We start from the raw sequence: 14316 nt of genomic DNA, 5'->3' as shown, positions 1-14316 counted from the left end.
CTGACAGCATGCTCTGTTTTCTCTCCAGACCACGTTCTCCCAGAAAGAGCAAGGAATCACCAGCTGGCAGCTGGTGGTCCTGCTTCTGCCTGCGCAGACCATCCCCTGTGGCCAAACGCCAACAGCAGCGCAGTGCCAGGGAGCCCACAGAAGCAGATCTCGTGGTCATGGCAGGTAAGGGTGCAAATCCAGCTTTCAAAACACTGCTTGTCAGCAACACAGGTAGAATTCATGCTTTCAGTGGGCTTGTACCTCCTTCTGGCATTCAAGCCCGTGCCTGACATCTTCAGCTGACCCCTGTTTTCCCAAAGGAGCCTCTCAAGCTTTTTGAAGCCTACTTGACAGGCAGCACCAAGCCTTTGCCCCCATGGGCAGAGAAAGTTGGACTCTAACCCCTGTGTGTCCACTCCTTCCTAGGTGAATCGACCCATTGTGAACCCAGAAGAGCCGAGTCAAGAGCTGACGGCTCAGAGCGTGCTTCCATCAATGGAAAGCTCACAGGAAGCACAAGTCGCTGCAATTCAAATGACAGCGTTCTGAGTGCCAGCAGCGACGGAGAGCGGGAGGTCATGGTTGTTCAGGCACTCATTTCTCCCAGCTGTGAAGAAGGGGCTGCCCTGAGCCTGCCAGAAACCACAGTCAACAGCATGGACGATGGCCCAGTGCCTTTCCAGTGCATCCCAGCCCAAACAGAGCCCGAGTGCCCCGACAGCGAAACCTCCAAGCAGGACCAGGTCATCGTCACTGAGGAGAATCCGAGCCTCTTGGAGGGGGACTTGGAGTCAGGCTGCAATTCAAATGACAGCCTTCCTTCTGACAGCAGTGACGGAGAGCAGGAGGTCATCATTGCTCAGGAACTCATTTCTCCCAGCTCTCCTGAAGGGGCTGACCAGAGCCTGCCAGAAGCCGCAGTCACCAGCCTGGACTGTGGCCCAGTGCATTTGCAGGGCAGCCCAGCCCAAACACAGCCTGAGCGCCCTGACAGCGACACCTCCAAGCAGGAGCAAGTCAGTGTCACTGACGAGAAGCCAAGCCTCGTGGAGGGGGACTTGGAGTCAGGCCTGCAGTCCCAGGCACCAGGCAGCAACACAATCTCTGACCCACCCTCTCCTCAATAACAGAGGATAAGTCCCATCGTTTCCCGGAGCAACATAGTGAGTAATACAGAGTGAGTGTGAAACAGAAATGTGAACTTGATGAAAAAAAGAAAAACAGAAAAAAAGAAAAAAGAAAATAAAAAGAAAAAGAAAAAATACACCAAAAATAACTTAATGATATCCTTGGGCTGCATATAAGCAAGGTACTGCCAGCAGATTGAGAGAGACGATACTTGCCCTCAGTTTAGCATTGTTGAGACCACACATCGATCATCGTGTCCTGATCTGAGTTGTCTGTTACAAGAATCATACTTAAGGGAATCCAACAGAGGGCTCAGAAGATGATAAAGGGACTGCAACATCTCTCCTATAAGGAAAGGCTGAGAGAGCTAGGACTGTTAATCCTGGAGAAGATTCAGGGGAGGTCTTATCCATGTGCAAATATACTGAATGGAGGATGCAGAGAATGGAGGTGATCTGGTCAGTGGTGCCAGCGCCAGGACAAGAGACAGTGGCTACAGCCTCGGAGAGAGAAGGTTCCATGTAAACAATCAATAAGTGTTTGAGTGCTGAGGAGATGAAAGCATGTGCTCTTGAAATGAAGAAGGCTCAAACAGCAGACTTGAGGGTGCTTTTCCAATGTTCTGGTTTGTGAAGACCCATTTTCTTCTTGGAGTAGAAACACAGACTGAAGACAGCAGAGTGCATGAGATCCAGCATGAAGAAACACAGATGAAGGCAAATAAAGCTGAATTCCTCAGGTGATCAATTCTGCCTGCCAGAAAGCACAGTCACCAGCCTGGACTGTGGCCCAGTTGAAAGCAGTGGGAAGAGGAGTTAATGAAGGCCCCAGCATTAGGACAATGGGGCAGAAGAGAACTGCACTGGTATCCCACACGGTCTCTCCAGTGCTGGAGGTGAAAGGGGGACATTGGCTTTCCCCTCAGAGATTTCTGAAGTATCAAGCCATTCTAGTGGAGCAAGATGATGGAGAAATAACAGTAACAAATATTGTAAATCCAGCTGCTTTTCTTAATGCAATTACAGGAGAACCTGTGTCTCACGACTGTTTAGGGACTATGAAAGCAGTGTATTCCAGTTGCAGAGACTTGAAAGAAGAACCACTGGAGGATGCGGAAGACACCTGGTACACAGACGGGAGCAGCTTTGTTCGACATGGGAAGATGAAGATATGGACTGATTCAAAATATGCCTTAGTGCTGTTCATGCACCCGTATCAGCAATATGGAAAGAAAGAGGACTGTTGTCAAGCCAAGGGAAAGGTCTGAAACACGCTGAAGAAATAGCCAGACTCCTGGAGGCAGTCCAACAGCTGGAGAAGGTTGCTAAAATGCACTGTTGATGCCAGCAAAGGGGAGACAGTGCTGAAGGAATGGGAAATGCGCTGGCTGACAGAAAGCAAAGCGAGCGGCAGAGGGTGAGGTGGTGGAGGCTTCCTTGATTCCAGATGGTAACATGCAGGTGGATGGTGAGCCAAAGCACTTCAAAGAGTATTGGAACTCGATAAATAATTATCAGGAAGGGCAGGTAAAAGAGGAAGGATGGAGCTTTCCAGCACAAGGGAAAAGAATGATTCCAGCAGCCATATGATGGGCTGTGGTGACTGAAGATAGGAAACCTCCCTGGGGAGCAGAAGCATTATATAAATATCTTGTTCAACGAGTGGTCACCCGAAATGGGTATACTGCCATTAGGCAAGTGACCCAGCAAGGTGAAGTTTGTTTACCAGATGATCCTAACACAGGCCACAAAGTTCAGTTAGGGCAAACAGGGAGAGAAATTAGCCAGGACAATAATGGCAGGTAGATTTCTCAGAGCTGCCAAGAAAAGGGGGGTACAGATGCATGTTAGTTTGAGCAGATACCTTTTCAGGATGGCCTGAGGCATACCCGTGCCGGACTAACCAGGCCAGGGAAGTAACAAAAGTTTTGTGACAAGAAATAATTCCAAGGTTCTGGGTGCCAGGAACAGTCTCTTCAGATTGAGGCCCCCATTTTATTGCTAAAGTGGTTCAACAAGTCAGTACTTTATTGGGAATCAATTGGCAGTTGCATACACCTTACATGCCACAGTCAAGTGGCCAGGTGGAAAAGAGGAACCATTTATCTAAGCTGCAAATACTAAAAGTTGTCCAAGAGGCTGGGATACCAAGGTTGCAAGCACTGCCTCTGGCACTTGTGAGAATTCGAAGAAAACCCCAACCAAGGAAGGATGAAGCCCATATGAAAACCTCTATGGGCGACCTGTGCGGTGCCTTTGCAGTGCAGCCCAGCCCAAAGACAGCCCGAGTGCCCCGACAGCGGCACCTCCAAGCAGGACCAAGGCAGTGTCACTGAGGAGAAGCTGAGACTCTTGGAGGGGGACTTGGAGTCAGGCCTGCAGTCCCAGGCACCAGGCAGCAACACGAGCTCTGAGCCACTCTCTCCTCAACAACAGAGAATGAGTCCCATCTTTCCCCGTCCCTCTCCCGTCCTCCTTTCTCCGATTGAATAAAGGCACTCTGGTGCTCAATCAACGCCTTGACTGTGTTCCAAGTCTTCATTCACAGGGACCATGATGAATGCAAGAAACAGCAAGGCAGCTCAGCTTGCAATGCTGTGACTGTGGGGTGCGTGCAGCAGAGCTCTGGGTGTGTTCCCATTTTGCCTGGTTTTGTGATGCCTGCAGCGAGAGCTCTGTTACCATTTTTTAGGGGAGCACATAGTCTCTGGTATCCTGGATGCTGCTCATGCAAACCCCAAGCCTCCTGGCTGTGGCTTTGTGATGCTTTTCAGGGCCTTTTGATGCTCTTCGCTGCCTTGGCTGCTCCCTCACACCTCTGTCCTCCTGCCGTGTCCATTCCCAGCTCCCACCTCTGAGCTGTCCCTGCAGATCGTCTCCGGCCCTGCCATCATCACGCTGCGGAAGAAGGAGCTCACCCTGACCAACATCAGGCAGTGCTGCCAGCCTCTCTCACTCTCTAGACCAAGTGTAACTACGCTGTCGTGCAGACAAATGCTTTCTGTCACATCCTCCATCCCCAAAGCCATTTACCAGTAGGTGGCTGTTGCAGAAGAAGAATCAAGCAGCAGAAGGTTTTGCTCAGCTACAGCACACAAATGCTACAAAAGCAGAAAAAAAACACAAGCTCTGGGTCTGTTTGTCTTGCACAGGCTTGCACGGACTCTGTTTGATGGTACCCCCATCCTTGCTTTCCTTCCCTGCTTCTTGTCTGATGGCACTGCTGAGCCAGGAACAAGCTGCCCAGCGTGGCAGAGCGTGGTGCAGAGCTGTGCTGGGCCCTCCTCCCCTTCCTCTGCTGCAGCTTGGCGTGCAACCTCACCCACTTCTCTGACAGACCTGCTGATCCCACGCGTGCCATCGGGATGCTCTGGCACGGGATGTGCCTCCAACCCAAAGCTCCTTCCCACCTCCCAAGGGAAAGCAAAGCAACCCAAGCATCGCCAACAAACCTGCCCAGCAGACAGCAGGGAATGCAAACAGCTTCTGGCTGCTCCCCTGCACTCCCGTCCTAAGTAAGAGACCCCACGAGGACTGGCTGGGAAATGAGTGCATGACACACGTGAGTGTGCACAGGATTGTGCAAAGCAGTGGGGTTCCATGTTTTGTGTGTGTGTGTGTGTGGATTTGTGCACAGATGGTGTTGCACACATTTGTTTTTGTGAGTGTCCAAAGCAGTGGGGTTGCTCAGGTGTGTGTAGGTCAGTGGGTATGTGTGCAAGGATGAGCATGCACATACATGTGCGTGCACAGGGGTGTGCAGAGTGTTGGAGCTCCGCAAGGACATTGTGGTACCGGTGTGTGCGTGCACTTTGGGAGTGAAAGGAAGGGGTTACGCGTGTGTCTGTGTGTGTGCGCACAGGGCTGCACTAGGGGATGTGGACACGTGAGTGTGTGTGAGCACATGGATAGTGCGTGGACGCGGTGGCACCAATGTGTGCTTGCACAGGGGTGTGCTGAGGAGTTGGGTTGCACAGAGGTGCACACACAGGGATGTTTACTGGTAGGTGTAGGCACATACGTGTTCCCAGGGATGGTCGGCACACGTCTGTGAATGCAATGGAGAGCACAAGGTGCGGTGCGTGAATGTGGGTGATCAAATCAGGCAGAGTGGCGCAGGTGTGTGCGTGTGCACGTGGATGGGCGGAAGGCTGGGGTGCAGGTTGACCTCTGCTGAGGTGAGTGGGGGCTCACGGTGTTGCTCAGAGCCATCTCTTCTCCAGGTTGAGCATTCCCAGCTCCTGCAGCCTCTCCTCATATGGCCCCATTGTGCTCCAGAGCCCTCACCAGCTTTGTGTGCCGGTGTGCTGAGGAGTTGGGTTGCACAGAGGTGCACACACAGGGATGTTTGTGGTAGGTGTAGGCAGCTCTGAGAAAGTTTTTCTGTGCATGTTCCCATCTCTTTTCCATTCCTTTGCCCCTCAGAACAGTTTTCCAGTGGCTCTTGTCCAGTAATTCTTTGTACAGCCTGCGGCTGACTCTCCTGAAGCTCAGGGTCCTGACTTTGCTTTTTGCCAGGCCTGCATTCCTTGAGATGAGGAACTCCAGGAGGGCATGGTCACTACAGCCCTGACCACCTCCAGTCTTAAGCCCTGCTGTGCACCGTGTCCAGTAATGCTTCCCTTCTGCTTGGTGTGCTCAATGCTTGGGCCACACAGTTCTTCTCAGTGCACTCCAGCAGTCTCTCAGACAGCTTGCAGCCAGCCATGCTGATTTCCCAGCCTGTCTGGAATCCCCCATCAAGTTGAGTCAGTGAGCGCGGTGCTTCTGGTAGCTGCAGTAAGCAGGGCCCGTCAACAGACCCTCAGCTGCAGAAGCCCATGATTGGTTCAGTCCCTAATTTGACCCACAAGTTCTCCATGTGATCCTGACTGTTCTTAGTCCTTTGCAGTCAGCTTCTTCATATAGAGGGCAAATCCCTCGCCCTCCTTAATTCCATAGTAACAATCACGTCTGCTTTGTGTCAGGCTTTTGTTTTCTTTTTATTATTATTATTATTAATATTCTTTTCCCATTTACTAGGTAGGAAAGCTACTTTCTGAGCCATTAGAAGAAGAAGTGCAACAGGCAACAATCTTCCTTGCACTGCGCAGTTTGCATGAGTAGCCAAGTGCTCCTCAGGTCATGTGTGCTGCAGAGCTGGCCTTGGTGGCAGGGGCCGTGTCTTCATTTTCCACCTGTCCCGTGGGAACATAAGAAGACTATTCAGAGCAGGAGCTGCAGAGCGAGATGAACGGCATGAGAAGGTAAGGCTGGGAACCAAGGACACCTCCAGAAAAAGAGAAAAATTGAGTCAAGTAAGCTGCGTGATGGCCACGTGATACTGACCATGACTGGAGGGAGAGTGCATGGCTAGGAATGACTGATGGCTGTGGTTGGATGAATGCCTACGTGCGCAGTGAAGGAGAGTTTGTTGGATGTTCTGCGGACATGTGATGGCTGGGAAAGTTAAGAGAGAAAACGTGTCAATGCATAGAAGGGATGTTAGAACCCAGAATTAATCATTTGGGTCATCCACATCTGAGTCCATTCCAGATTGCCGCACTGTCAGAACTTGAGGCCTGGGATTTTCCTTTAGGAGTGCCAACTACCTCTTTTAAATAATAAAAGATATTACTAAACATAACTTCCCTCCTTGTATGGGAATAACATAGGGATGTTTGATATTTCTGTCTTTGCATTCCTTTAGCACCCAGGGCATTGATGCAGCTGCAAGAATCTGCTGTGTTGTCCTCCTTTTTTGCATAAAAGAATGGTAAAATAGCAATCTCTGGGTGAAAAATTGTTAAAGCATTTTACCTTCTTTGCCCCTAGGAAGCAATGGCTTGGAAATGGCAATGTCACCCAGGAACCCGCACGGCAACCCAATATCTCATTTTTTGGGTCTGTGAAAAACCACCACGATGACAAAAACATGTCTGCATTGTTTCCGTGCTGTCAGCGCAGCCCTGAGGAGTGGTGTGGGCATGGCATGGAAGAGAGAAGGCATTTCCCTTCTGATAGGAGAGTGCCTGTTCACATGTTGGTATGTAACCACTCCATGCCCTGCCCCACGTGCTTCTGGATGGGCAGCTCAGCTTTTGTGTCACTCACCCACCTGTGGCAGAGATCAGACTTTCTGCAGGTGTGGGAAATCATCCCACTGCTTTGTGTCTTACAAGGAGTTGAGAAGCTTTTCTTGCTCAAGTCCTACTTCCAAGCTTAACCACCTACAGTGAAGTAGATGTCATTTATCTTGTGTCCTTCAACTCTGTGTCCATCTGTTCCCAAAAGCAAAAGAATTTGGAGGTAACCAGCTACAGTTCAGTGAGTGATTTCAGTGCTAATTCTGATCATTCTTGGAACCAGCTGATTTTAAGTCCTTGCCCTAGTCAAGGGTCCAAATTGCGTGTCAGAAGAAAGCTGGGAAAGTGGTTCTTGCTCATTATTTTTCATTTGCTGCTTCTTTCTTTAGGGTTCCTTTTCAAAAGGAGATTTTGGTGATGGAAGCAGTTGAAGAAGGAACAAAACCAGCTCTTGCCAGGAGTGCTTGAAGTCCCTGTGGAGAGAAGCAAAGAACCTGGGCTTCCTCTGGGATGCTCCCCACCATGTCTCAGGAGGGAGACAGTCACTGTTGCTGTTCCAATTTCTGCTTTGTGTGTGGAAAGGTACGTCTGGGTTTCTTCTGCTTGTTTTCTCTTTTTCTCACTTTTAAGGAGAAGGGGTGGAGCAAGGGGAGACCCACTGGTCATTTGTTACCTCAAGAACAGGATGGATTCTGCATTCACCGTGGAAAACCTGGACTAGTAGCATGGGCGTGTTTCAGGCTGGACTCTTCTTTTCCTGCTTGGGTTCCTTTTGGCTACAGGGAGACAGCTGTCTAAAGGTGTGTTTTCAAAGCCACTCTACAAAACCATGTTTCACTGTTGCAGGTGGTTCAGTGTGCTCTTGCAGCATAGATGCGTTTGCTGTAGAATCTTCATGGTTTCTGTTCCTAGGGGAGGACTGGGAGGAGGTAGTGAGAAGAGCATTCAATGCCTTAGGCGTATCTTTTAGTGGGATATGTTGGCATTAGGTGCCAAAAGTCTGTTCTCCCCAGGTGTAAAAGGACAGTGAGGCTCAGACTCCTTAACCTGCTGGAGCAGGGTGGTAGCAGAGTGTGCAGTACCCTCCTGCAGGCTGCACTTGGTTATGGTCTGCCAGGTCTCTGCTGCCCTGGGTTTCTTCTGAAAAGTTTGTTCTAGCTGCTGGGAGTAGTGAAGGGTGGGCTAGAAGTGGTGGCCAAGAGCTAAGGCTCTGTACAGTAATTTCAGATGGATTTAACAGGGTATCTGAAGAGAGTATTTCCATCAGAATAATCCCAGCACTGTGCAGGTGTCTCAGCTGAGCCCCCTGAGCTGATATGAGCCATAGGAAAGCTAACTGTGCCCGGTGATTATAGCTTATGCTGGTGTTGTGAATATGCTCCCCAATCATTCCTTTAGTTAATTAAGAATGTCTCAGCGCTCTGATATTCCATCTCTGGCAAATCTGGAACCTCTCTGCAAATCTTGGGTGCCCATTCCCACCACCGTTTCTTCCTTTCTCTCTTTAGAAGCAGGGTGATGCGGAAGTGTGGATCTGCCTGGGGGTAGTGAGGCCCTACAGAGGGATCTGGGCAGGCTGGAGAGCTGGGCTGAAGCCAATGGGATGAGGTTTAACAAGACCAAGTGCCGAGTCCTGCACTTTGGCTGCAACAACTCCTGGTGATTAGGAAATAGGACTTCTCAGAAAGGGTGGCCAGGCACTGGAATGGACTGCCCAGGGAGGTGGTGGAGTCACCGACCACGGGGGTGTTCAAGAAATGTTTGGATGTTGTGTTGAGAGATATGATTTAGCTGAGAAGTATTGGTGATGGTTGGACTGGATGATCTTTTAGGTCTTTTCCAACCTTGATAATTCTGTGATTCTATGATTCTGTGAAGGGAGAGTTGGCACAGTTTACTAGAAACCCACAGAATCTCGGTGTGCCTCAGCCCTTTGAGAGTGATTTCTTGGCTGCTGGATTAATGACCTGCCTTCCCTCTTCTCTAGCAGTGATGGGGGGTGTTGGGTTTCACAGAACCACAGAATCACCAAGGTTGGAAAAGACCTACAAGATCATCCAGTCCAACCATCCACCCATCTCCAATAGTTCCCACTGAACCATGTCCCTCAACTCAATGTTTCTCTGTGCTCTCCTCTTGCTCGCTTGAATGAGTGACCTTCCTTTGCTTTAATTCTCTCCACACGTGCACTGCAGTGCAGTAAGATACACAGTGGCCTTTGCTCAGGCATCGTGGTCCTTGGCAGAGAAAAAGGCATCATCTGTAGCAATCGGATCTAAGGGAATAAAAAACCTGACATTTATATTCTGCATAATGCAATGCCTGCAGTGGGGTATCTTAGCTGGTATAATGGGGTGGGGTGTCCTGTCTTCATTCCTTCTTATCTGCATTGAGTTGTCCCTTGGCCAGGAATGCTGGGGACGGCACACGGTGATTCAGCTGCAGCATGGGGCCTGATTAATGTTCCCTGGTAGTCCTTCCCAGCGTGGCACTGCCTGTGCTCCTTCCACCTTGTTCAACGTTGGCACCATTGCTGGCTGCCTGTTTGTTTTGCAGCTTCTCTATCCAATGCAGAGCTCCAGCTGCTACTCCCTGCTGCTCCATCATGTTTTTGTGGGGGCACATACCTCTGCCCCACACTGCTGCCCCCCAAAGTACAGACACCACAGGGTTGCTGCAGGTGATCCACCACCTGCTGAGCCTGCCCAGTGCACAGCCCTCTTGCTGAGGGATGCTGTGAAATACAGGCAGATAGGACAGTCTGAAGTAGGAGGTAGTTTCAATTCTAAGGAGGTGCGGAGTCCATCAGGTGCAGCTGTAAGCAGGAGTTGGGTAAGAGGTGGAGCAGAGAGGCCATGCTGCAGCAGGCAGTACCATGTACCCCATCTCCTTACATTCCCTGTGCGTGCAGATGCAGCTGCTCACCACAGTAGACAGGATACTGAGTGGGCATACAGATTACACTCCCCCTCCCCTTCCCCTCCCCTTGCCCTCCCCTTCCCCTTCCCCTTCCCCTTCCCCTTCCCCTTCCCCTTCCCCTTCCCCTTCCCCTTCCCCTTCCCCTTCCCCTCCCCTCCCCTCCCCTTCCCCCTTTCATTCCGGAGCAGGAATGCTTGCAGAGCTAAGCATGAACTGTAGCTTTCATTGTTGATGATGCAGCTACATTTATTGCACAAGAAAAAGCGGTAATCCAGAAATCAACGTGATGCAATCACATTTTATTCAATGTATTTCAAAATATACCAGGTATTTTATAATTGCCTTTGTACTGTTAGTTATTTCACCAGTTTGCTGCTGCAGATCAGACAGAAACAGCATTTTTGCTAGGCTGCCCGGAATCGGGGCTTTTCCAGAATGCAGCAGGACAGTTGCCTGACTGAACTGTCGTTCGTGGTGCTGATCAGATGTTCTGATGAAGAACTGCTGCAGTGCTTCATACACTACAACAGCTGCAGGGAACAAACAGGCAGACTACAGAGATACCTTAGTAGATTAAAAGAGGACATCAAGGACCAAAGTAAAAGCTAGATAATGTGGAATGGGAAGAAGAATCATGCTGAGCAAAGGTCAGCGGACTGAAACAAAACCTGTCGTTTGCATAACAGTTCAGGGTTACTATTTCAGAATTACCTTATCAGATGCAAGTATGATTAATGTTAATATTTATCCTAATCCAAACGTTTTCTTCTTCCCACAGTACTATACAGAATGAGAATCCTTACTGCAGTATTAGGGATTTCCGGGGCACTGGCTTTACTAAACACCACTTGTTTTTCAATCTTTTCCTAGGCTCACCTGGGCCCCCTGAACGCGTGAGAGTGGATGAAATAACTGATACTACAGCTCAGATCTCCTGGCAAGAAGGCACAGATAATCACAGCCCAGTGACCGCTTACACCGTGCAAGCAAGAACACCTTTTTCAGTTGGCTGGCAGCGAGTTACCACAGGTAAAATGCATTTCTTGTTATAGGTTCTGTTGAAATACTCTTGGTCAGGATACAGCAGGTTCTTAATTCTCTGCTTCTCTATTAAGAGTTCCAGATGTGACTGATGGGAATACATTCACAACCACAGTGGTGGATTTAAATCCTTGGGTTGAATACGAATTTCGTGTAGTTGCCAGTAACAAAATAGGAGGTGGAGAACCTAGTTTACCCTCAGAAAAAGTAAGAACTGAAGAGGCAGGTTAGTGGGTTCTTCTATTTGTCTTTAATACGAGCATCTTGAATATATTATAACAAAAAAATCAAGTATTTGGCTCATTTCAATTAAGCTTGGAATTTGCATCAAATGTAAAAGTCAAATGTAACTAGTTGGTTAGTATTTGTGTTCAGCTTTAGGACAATTTATGCCCACATACTATATCCAAATATATTTCAGCTGTATTTAGCATGGCAAAGTCTCTGTTCAGTCAGTGCTGCACAGTCTGAAGCTGTAAATGGCTGGGGAAGAGGTGAGTTTTGACAATTTCCTCTTCCTGGTGTTTGCTCAGTGTACACCTTCCACAGTACCAGCATGTAGCTCAGAATGCACTGATTGAAATACCAGGTGTTAATGGGGATAAGGCTGTTGCCCAGCACACCTGGGTAAGTGAGCCCTGTTGAAAACTTGAAGCATGACACTGATTTTTAGATGCTCAGTAAACATTGAAAGCAGAGCACATACAGGGTTCCATTTGTGAGGTTCTGCAAATGCTCCAATGCGTGTTTGCCCCACGCTGGTTCTAAAGCACTCATCTCAATTTGCAAAAGAAATAGGAAAACTGGAGAGTCAGCTCCAGAGAATGAGGTTAACTTGTGATATCATCTCCTCTATTTACACGGTGTCGACAGCTGCATGTTTCTGTTTCACAGCTCCTGAAATTCCCCCAGCTGAAGTCAGTGGGGGAGGCGGCAGCAGGTCTGAACTGGTCATAACATGGGATGTAAGTTTTCTGGCAAGCAATTTTCTTCAGAGAATGGTTGTTTTCATTGAAATGCTTCTTTAAAGACAAATTTTCCAGGCTGCAGCAGCTTCTCATCTAGGATGTGTATGTGCTCGGTAACACTCTGTAATGTGAGCTATGCACGTTTGCCTTCCCACTTTCACTTGCTACTGTTTGACTGCAATCAGTAAGAAATTCAGTTAGCTTGTCTAAGATGATTACTTTTCTCTCAAACAGCGTCAAGGTAAAAGGGGACAGGGAGGGATGGGAAAAGGAAGGGCTGATTGTTGCTCAGAGGTTGAGCCAAAGTGCAACTTTACAGGTTGTCCTTTCCTACCATTAACTCAGGATGCCTGAGCTAAAGGATCAGATACTACTTCAAATGATGTATCCTATTTTTAATGAGTTATAAGATGTTACCATGCTACTTCTTACTGATATTAGCTCCATGTTGTTACTTAATCAAATCACATTGGGGGAAGGTGCAGACGCTGTACAAAGGTAGTACTGAATTCTCTGATATTATTTATGTACTATGAAATGTGACCAGAAATTGAAAAAATATGTTTCCTGAAGTGTCTTAAGGCGGTGTACTTAACTGGAGAACAAGAAACGTGTTTGGGAGCTGCTCTTTAAGAGATGTGCGGATAGTTTCAAATGAAAGCATTTCACTCTACGGTACCAGAGTTTACTTGTTGATGCAGTGATCCCAAATGCAGACCAGAAACAGTTTGCAGCTGCATGCAATACATTCACAGCAGTGATGCTTTGCTCCTTCCAAGCTTTTCCAGTGCAGTATGTAACATCACGGGCTTCTGTTGCTGGTTGCTTTTCTCACAGCCCATCCCTGAGGAGTTACAAAATGGAGAAGGATTTGGAGATGTGGTCGCTTTTCGCCCCTTTGGCACCACAACGTGGATACAGACTGTAGTCACCTCTCCTGACACACCCAGATGTGTCTTTAGGAATGAAAGCATCTTGCCGTTCTCACTATATGAAGTCAAAGTTGGTGTCTATAACAATAAAGGAGAAGGGCCTTTCAGTTCAATAACCGCCGTTTTTTCAGCTGAAGAAGGTATGTGATTTTCTGCATATGTTTAATATGAGATGTTTTATCAAATAATATGGCAACAGCTGATATAACTGAGGTCAACTTGAACATGAACATATTTATTTGCACCATCACCTACGCTGCTCATCTCTCCAGTGCTGATTTCCAATTGCAGAGCCTGCCGTTGCCCCCTCTGGTGTGTCTGTGACAAGCCTGTCCTCCTCTGTCATCGAAGTCTCCTGGAAAGCCATTCCCTGGAAGATGAGCAGTGGAAGACTACTGGGTTATGAGGTAACGTCATTTAAAATGCTTCTCCTGTTTTAAAGGGCTGCGATCCAGGATGTCTTCACACGCATCGCTTGTGCCAGACAGCCTGGTTCCTGACCTTTCTTCTGGGCTGTGGGTCTGAGCCAACACTGAGTGCAGTGCAGGCCAGGCTCTGGGGAGCATGTTCAGCCAGCCTGAGCCTTCTGCCCAGTACTTCTCCATTTCTGCCACTATTCAGAAGTCAAGATTCTGTTTAGTATAGGTATAGTCTTTTTTTTTGGGGGGGGTTGTTGTTTGTTGTTTGAAAATCAAAGCAAACAGCTATTAGTGCAGAGTATTAGCCTCTAGTAATGCTTAGTTTATAGAAGGTTACCATCCATCCAGGCTTTTTCTCTGCACCACCTTCACCCAGAAAATGAATGTTTTCTTCCATATATCTCTGAAATGGAACTAAGAATGAAACTGTTTTGCTTCCTGTGCTGAGTGCTGTGTCTATCAGTATTATCAAACTGACTTTTGTTTCCAGAATTGCACCTATTTTGGGAGCTACATTTTTCAGACTCTAACTTGTTTCCTTTGTAGATGAAGCGGTGATTCTCCTCTGGTTGTAATTCTTTAATTTAAGCAACATCTAATATTTCAGTTTTGCTTTTTCTGCAGTCAAAAGGGCAGCAAGCATAAAAGGCAGATGGATGAGCAAATTGTGTTGAAACAGCGTATATATTTTGGAAACTTGAATGTATTTCTACTTTTTCAGCTGACAGATACGCACCTGAAGGAGACAAACACAATGCTGCTGTATGGAATTGAACGTTTATCCAACATTTTAAGTAGCTCTGTTCTATATCTACTAGGTTAGGTACTGGAATAATGGAGGAAAAGAAGAATCT

General features: G+C 48.0%; 1 long non-coding RNA gene across 1 annotated transcript; it reads left to right on the top strand.

Moving 5' to 3' along the window:
- The first annotated feature begins 11241 nt into the window (after positions 1–11241).
- On the top strand, positions 11242–13177 carry LOC140264764 (uncharacterized). The gene is made up of 3 exons (XR_011906102.1): positions 11242–11369; positions 12038–12108; positions 12949–13177. It is a non-coding gene; the product is annotated as an uncharacterized lncRNA (long non-coding RNA).
- Positions 13178–14316: the final 1139 nt, after the last annotated feature.

Source organism: Excalfactoria chinensis, assembly GCF_039878825.1.
Source record: "Excalfactoria chinensis isolate bCotChi1 chromosome Z unlocalized genomic scaffold, bCotChi1.hap2 SUPER_Z_unloc_9, whole genome shotgun sequence".
NCBI lineage: Eukaryota > Metazoa > Chordata > Aves > Galliformes > Phasianidae > Excalfactoria > Excalfactoria chinensis.
This window is presented reverse-complemented; position numbering and strand designations above follow the sequence as displayed.